Source organism: Phyllobates terribilis, unplaced genomic scaffold, assembly GCF_046119375.1.
Source record: "Phyllobates terribilis strain yellow unplaced genomic scaffold, ASM4611937v1 Scaffold_8__6_contigs__length_399053987, whole genome shotgun sequence".
Lineage (NCBI taxonomy): Eukaryota > Metazoa > Chordata > Amphibia > Anura > Dendrobatidae > Phyllobates > Phyllobates terribilis.
In genome coordinates this window covers 243445749-243453767 of record NW_027362768.1, presented here as the reverse complement: position 1 = coordinate 243453767, position 8019 = coordinate 243445749, and the positions used below count along the sequence as shown (strand labels likewise).

General features: G+C 41.1%; 1 pseudogene; it reads right to left on the bottom strand.

The window, feature by feature from the left end:
- Positions 1-3495: 3495 nt before the first annotated feature.
- Positions 3496-3712, bottom strand: LOC141160250 (U2 spliceosomal RNA; annotated as a pseudogene).
- Between the last annotated feature and the right edge of the window lie 4307 nt (positions 3713-8019).

The window sequence follows — 8019 nt, the reverse complement described above, 5'->3', positions numbered from 1 at the left end:
GACACAACCTTTTTTTCCCTTCCCAACACGCCTATTCCCCTTTCCACCAGCAGCAGGCCTTTTTCCACTCATTTTGGTGGTTAACTAATTCACAACTCTGGAGTTGTTTGCACAAAAAAACAATGGATGGGAACCGAGCAGAGCTGAGTGGCCAAACTGTGGTATTAGGCCAAAACTATTGGCTGGGTTAGATGCAGAAAAAAATTATATTCAATTTGCAACCTGATGGAGGTCAGTATAGATGGACTAATAGACCAAGTCCCACACACTGCTAGAAGGTCAAATATTTTTTCAGAGGTAGATGCAGAAAAAAATTATATTCAGTTTGCAACCTGATGGAGGTCAGTATAGATGGACTAATAGAACAAGTCCCACACACTGCTAGAAGGCCAAATATTTTTTCAGAGGTAGATGCAGAAAAAAATTATATTCAGTTTGCAACCTGATGGAGGTCAGTATAGATGGACTAATAGAACAAGTCCCACACACTGCTAGAAGGCCAAATATTTTTTCAGAGCTAGATGCAGATAAAAATTATTTTTAATTTGCAACCTGATGGAGGTCAGTATAGATGGACTAATAAAACAAGTCCCACACACTGCTAGAAGCCCAAATATTTTTTCAGAGGTAGATGCAGAAAAAAATTATATTCAGTTTGCAACCTGATGGAGTTCAGTATAGATGGATTAATAGAACAAGTCCCACACACTGCTAGAAGGACAAATATTTTTTCAGAGGTAGATGCAGATAAAAATTATTTTTAATTTGCAACCTGATGGAGGTCAGTATAGATGGACTAGTATAACAAGTCCCACACACTGCTAGAAGGACAAATATTTTTTCAGAGCTAGATGCAGAAAAAAATGATATTCAATTTGCAACCTTATGGAGGTCAGTATAGATGGACTAATAGAATGATGCTATGCCCAAAAGGTTTTACTTCACTAGGTGCAGTAAAAAAATTGGTATTCTATACACAGGTGGTGTATCTTGCAACACAGATAGGCTACTCCACTGACTAACACACTCTTCAATAGGCCAAAAAGGATTAGCTTTGCTAGATTCAGCCAAATGCTGTGAAAAAAAGTTGCACAGCACTGGCACAGACCTGTCTGGCAAAAACTGATAGGAACTGATGTAACTTAGTCCTGAAAAGGACTGCAATTACAATTAGTCTTTACTCCCACAACCTATCTATTTAAGAGCACAGACCAGCCTGATAAAAGTCGTAGGAAATGCTGTAACCTAGTCCTTAAAAGGACTGCAATCACAACTATTCCCTACTCCCAAGCTATCTGTAGATTTGTGCGAAAATTGGCTTGAAATTAACAAGGTATAGCGCACACAGCAACAGCGGTGCCGTCTAACACGCAGCTGCAGCAGTGAGAAAATGGTGGCGACGGGGAAAATGGCTGGGTCTTATAGGGCAAGGACATGTGACATACACTGCCAATGACACATGCCCTTGCTTGTGTGAAAAAAAGCACTTCGCTCCGTGTGTGCGCTGCTGATAGGCTGACAGATTGCACCTCCCCACTGTAAATGCGGGAAAGAGAAAAAAAAATGGAGATCTTCATTATTCCTGCAGAGATCCATCCCCTGCCCCTCCCCCCGCCCCGCTGTACACTCAAACTGCGTATTAACATTAATTTTCATCATTACTGAGAAAAAATCCAGTTATGATTTTGGTGCACGAATAGTTATCGAACATAACCTCGAACAGCTGAATTTTTCTCAAATCGTTCGTGTTCGCCGAACGGCTCGAACACCGCCCAAAACAGCTCGAATTTGAGATTGGCGAACAGTTCGAGTCGAACAACGCTCATCTCTAGTCAGGATCCCTTTTCAATTTCACACGGAATTTATTCTGACAGTTTAAGATCCCTAGACAATTGACTTGCTTCACTCCCTTCCGCACATATTCACAGTAGCGTGAGAGGAAGCACTCCAGCAACTCAGGGTCTGTAAAAAGGTTATAGACAGTCACAGTCACCTCCTTTTCTTGCAGACCAAAAAAAGGTTCCCAACTAACTCCTTCCAAGCAGGGGTCACTAGAGTGACCACGGAACCATTCAAAGACATTGAGGCAAACATCCTGGTCCATAAAGGTAACATCATAATTACCTTGACGTGAAAATTCGTTGACACTGAAGATGTCAGAACGTCTTGGTCCAGCTTTGCCTTCAACGATGTCTTGGACAATGAAAACCACGTTGTTCTTATTCTCGTCAGATGGATTCACGGACAAACGGATGGTGTTCTTCACAAAAGACATCTTGGATTCTGTCGGTATGGAATACCACAGGAAAAAGTAGAAAATCCTCCACAAAAGGGTCCGGATTCCTCGTGGAGACTCACACCAATCAAGGTACAGTCATACGATCTTAGCCAAAAGGCCGAGAAGCGATAACCTGAATTGGTTTCGGACTAGTGTGGCACCCTCGGATCCTGAAAAGTCCATTTGTTCAGATGGGCACGAGGACTCCCGTTAAGAAGACATGTTGTCAACCTCTAGATCCCTTACATGCCTCCACTTTTCGGCTTGCTGCTGCTGTAATCCACGCGTTTTAGATCTGCATAACTCCACCTATTTTAACACACCACCCTCACCCACTGCTGTTCCCACCCGCCTCAACGCCGGAGGGAGGGAGGAGAACCAATTAAGGGAAAGAAAAACGAGCAGCCGTATACCCTTAGCAGGAGTGTTGCTGATTACTTACCTTACCTGCTGCTGCTGGTTGTTCAGCAGACTGAAAATGGCTGCCGTGTCCAGCCAGATAAGGGTCAGAGCCTATTGTGACATGCGCAGTGTTCCATTACCACATTCCATCTACTGCAGGCAGGACACCTGGCTGGCTGAACACCACTAAGAAGCTCACAGAGACAGCCATAAGCAGCACTTTAAAAGAACGCCATAGACCAAACTTTTTTGGTTATTTTTTATAATCTGCAGGCATGAAATTAAAGAAGTCAATGATCCACCAGAGGGAGGGAGACAAAATTTCAGAAAAGTCATTGTAGCAAGCCAAAAAAGAAATTTTAAGCGCAGGTTAACCAGCGCACCTACCTGTTGGCTCAGGTGAGTTTAAACGGCTGCAGTTGATAACAAGGGCATTTGCTAAATAGATGGTGTGTGTGCAACAATATACCAAAAGGACAACTATATTGTGCAGCTTATCTCACCACCTGTAGTTAGGTGAAAACTCCAAAATCCTTGCCTAATATGGCTGTTCATCCAAAAGGAAAGAAAGAGGGGATAGCTAGATAGATAGCATTGCATTACAGTACAATGCAACGCAATGCAATACAATACAATACAATGTACAGTTGAACCAAAATGAGTTTGTCATCTGGCTTCTGCAACTTTTAACATGAAAAATCCAATGAGGGGAAGAAAAGCAAAGCCAAAGAGTCCACCCAAAAATCCGACAAACAAGCAAAATCAACAAAATGCATTGAATTCAATTATTTCTGATTTTAGAAACTGCATTAAGAAGGGGGTGCACCGCTCCTGGAGATACTGCAATACCAGGTCAATGTGTGGAGTGGACAGAGCAAGCCCCTTTCCATCTCCCTGTTCTAAAAATCCATTTAATATATGGTCCCCAGATAGGGGACGTATCAGATATTAAACTGATAAGAACAGATTTTTTTTTTTTTACACTCAGAAATACAAGTACTATCTAGAAACCAAAAATGTGGAAACAATGATGGACCAAATCCATCATCGTGTTATTTAAATTGTATTATTATATTTATTTTTTTTTATATTATAAATTTCTCTAATTTATTTATATGCAAAACAAACACATAATAATTACTTCACTTATCCAAACTCCTCTCTCTCTATCTCTTTCAGCAACCGAGGCACACAACTGTTCATACACTCCATCTCCTTCTCAAACATAGTTCTTTTCCTCGCTTTCTTCTTTTCCTCCTCTTCCAATTTCTTCCAACTCGAATCATACTCCACCATTAACTCCTCCTTTTCAACAAAATTATCTTCACTATTTTCTAGTTTCTCCAAAAACAACTTTTTCCAACTTTCTTACTAGCTTCTTTCTTTTCCATCACCTTTGACTGTACATTTAATGTCTCCACTTTTGTTCCCTTTTTTCCAACACAATTTACAGCACCTGTTTTTTTACTCTCCAGTTTTATCATCTCAATAACTTTACCACTAAAAGGTTCCTTTACAATTACTGGCTTAAATAACTTTCCCAAAGTTTCTTCCTCTTTTTTAACTTCAGTTTCTTCCACTAAAGTTCTTTTCTCATTTTCCAAATAACAAAAACCACTCTTTCCATTAATAAAAATGTTTCCTTTAATTATAACTTCCTCTTTTCCCAACACAAGAAACCTTCTTTTACCATTCCAAACTCCGATCTTGTTCACAAAATTGTTCAGGAACTTAACCCACAAAAACTGAGACTTCAAATAAACCAACATCTCCTCTATCTCCATGAAAGGGTCATCCATATGTATCACTATCCTCTTGGGTCTTCCAATAAGTGATGCATCCACTCCAACACTTAGCATATCTTCTTCTCTCCAATTCTTAAGAAACGAAACACATTTTTCTTCAGACCTCAGCGTTACATCAAAGATCTTCTTATATCTTATCTCCTGCATGCACAGGATTTCTTCTCTTCCAAAAGGTCCAAACTTCAACAACTCCCAGTATCTCCAGTTCATCCAATAAAAAGTCCTCAAAATCCATCTTCACGAAAAAGCGCAAACAGCATCTCTTCTTCCAGAAATCCATCTTGATTGGTTCTTAGAAACTGACCCCCACAGCTATGTGTGGTGACAGGGGGTGATCGCCTCTCGTTGCCCAGGTACTAATCCGACCTGCCAATAGCAGCAAGGAGGTGAGGCTCCCTCTGTTAAGAGAGAGCGATCCACCAAGGTCAACAAGCCGGGTACCCCGGGTACCTCCCAGCCAAGACCAAGGCAGCAACAGCTAGATCACTGCACTTGATCTTAGCCAAAAGGCCGAGAAGCGATAACCTGAATTGGTTTCGGACTAGTGTGGCACCCTCGGATCCTGAAAAGTCCATTTGTTCAGATGGGCACGAGGACTCCCGTTAAGAAGACATGTTGTCAACCTCTAGATCTCTTACATGCCTCCACTTTTCGGCTTGCTGCTGCTGCAATCCACGCGTTTTAGATCTGCATAACTCCACCTATTTTAACACACCACACTCACCCCCTGCTGTTCCCACCCACCTCAACACCAGAGGGAGGGAGGGAGGGAGGAGAACCAATTAAGGGAAAAAAAACGAGCAGCCGTCTACCCTTAGCAGGAGTGTTGCTGATTACTAAGCTTTCGATTTTCCAAACTAAATAACACTAAGGCTATGTGCCCACGATGCAGAAATGCTCCGGATTTTTCCTGAGCGTTTCTGCATCTCCCTGGCAGAAAAAACGCATGTGGATTTTACATGCATTTTTCCTGCCAGGGACAAGCGTAAGTGAAGCATTTTTGCATGCATTTCCGCATGCGGGTTGTCAAGCGCTTTCCAAGCGATTTTAGCATCACTTGGAAAGTGCTTGACAACTTGGTCACACTATATAAATCCATGCAACCGGCATGGATTTATATAGTGTGACCGTAAAGAATGTTAAAAAATAAAAAATAAATATTATACTTACCTTCAGATGGCCCCCGGTGCCCTTATCCGATCCGTCAAGTGTCTCTGGTGTCTCGCGGTGGTCTAAAAGGATCTGCCATGACATAATTTAGTCATGTGACAGGTCATGCGACCGCCGACGTCCGCTGTCGTGTGACCCGTCACATGACTAAATGACGTCATGACAGGTCCTTTTAGACCATCGCGAGCTGCCGGGAAGCCAGGACGGATCGGATAAGGACACCAGGGGCCATAAGAAGGTAAGTATAATGTATATTTTTTATTTTATTCTTTTTTTGGTACCCTGGTCTGGAGGAGAGTCTCCTCTTCTCCTAAACTGGGTATCATCCGCACATTGAACCGCATGATATCCACATGTTATCCGCATGTGCACATGTAGTGATGCGGATATTATGCGATTCAATGCAAGTCAATGGCAGCAAAAACGCAGCGCTTCCGCAAAATAATTGGTAGTGCTGCGGATTTTTCCGCAATGATAATCCGCAGCGGAAATTTCGGCAGCATGTGCACAGCACATGCGGATTATCATTGGGGAACATGGGAGACCTTCTACCAAGCGTTTTTTAAGCGTTTCTGCATCGGAATTGCACCGGACTAGATATTGCAGTTCACCCATTCCCTTAATCACTTCAGTCGCTCTTCTCTATACCCACTCTAGCTCAGTTTCCCATTAATTTATTTTCCTTGGCAGCAGTTGCCTGGCACTGGTCACTAAATTTTAGTTGATCATCAATTGATACGCCCAAGTCTTTCTCAGTATGCAAACAAGAGAAAACAACAGAACTCTATAAGCGCTAAGACGTATGTAAACATTGAATATATGAATATATGATATTTGAACTGCATTAGAGCTATATAGACTATATGTATAAAATTAATGTACTTAGCACATAATTCATGAGAGCACATCAACCACGGCAAGGTGACATTTCTTTGACGGGACCCTAAACCTTATATTTATCAAACAGCCCTCTCCTGGGATTTAAGTCTTTTCAGTGATAGTTTTACCTAGTATTCCACCATATAGTGCATACTTATACATTTTGTTTCCTTACATTTATCTGCATTAAACTTCAATTGTCATTTCTCTGCTCAAGCCTCCAGTTTATATAAATCCCTCTGTAATATTAAATAATCCTCCTCTGTGTTGATCACCCTGAAGAGTTTAATGTCATCTGCAAATATAAAATTCTACTCTGTATGCCCCCTACAAGGTCATTAACCCCTTTACAACCCAAGGTGGTTTGCACGTTAATGACCAGGCCAATTTTTACAATTCTGACCACTGTCACTTTATGAAGTAATTACTCTGGAACGCTTCAATGGATCCCCCTGATTCTGAGCCTGTTTTTTCGTGACATATTGTACTTCATGATAGTGGTAAAATTTCTTTGATATCACTTGCGTTTATTTGTGAAAAAAAATGGAAATTTGGTGAAAATTTTGAACATTTTGCAATTTTCTAAATTTTAATTTTTATGCCCTTAAATCAGAGAGATATGTCACACAAAATAGTTAATAAATAACATTTCCCACATGTCTACTTTACATCAGCACAATTTTGGAACCAACATTTTTTTATTAGGGAGCTATTAGGGTTAAAAGTTGACCAGCGATTTCTCATTTTTCCAACAAAATTTACAAAACCATTTTTTTTAGGGACCACATCACATTTGAAGTCACTTTGAGGGGTCTTTATGACAGAAAATTTTGCATTTTCATAAGTGTAACATAAGAAATTGCACCATGCAGTTTGTTATGCAATTTCTCCTGAGTAAGCAGATACCCCATATGTGGGGGAAAACCACTGTTTGGACTCATGGCAAGGTTCAGAAGGGAAGGAGCGCCATTTGACTTTTTGCATGTAAAATTTGCTTGAATAATTAGCAGATGTGCCCCTGATGTGCCTAAACAGTGAAAACCCCCCACAAGTGACACCATTTTGGAAACTAGACCCCTCAGGGAACTTATCTAGATGTCTTGTGAGCACCCTGAACCCTCAAGTGCTTTACAGAAGTTTATAACATGGATCCATGAAAATAAAAAAAATCTAACTTTTTCCACAAAAATGATGTTTTAGCCCCAATTTTTTTATTTTCACAAGGGTAAGAGGAGAAAATGGACCCCACAAACTTTTGTGCAATTTCTCCTGAGTACCAATACCCCATAAGTGGGGAAAATACAGTGTTCGGGTGCACGGCAGAGTTCAGAAGGGAAGGAGCACTGTGTGACTTTTTGAAGGCAAAATTGGCTGGAATCGAGAGCGGATGCCATGTCTCATTTGGAGAGGCCCTGATGTGCCTAAATAGTAGAAACCCCCCACAAGTGACCCAATTTTGGAAACTACACCTGACGCGCCCCTGGG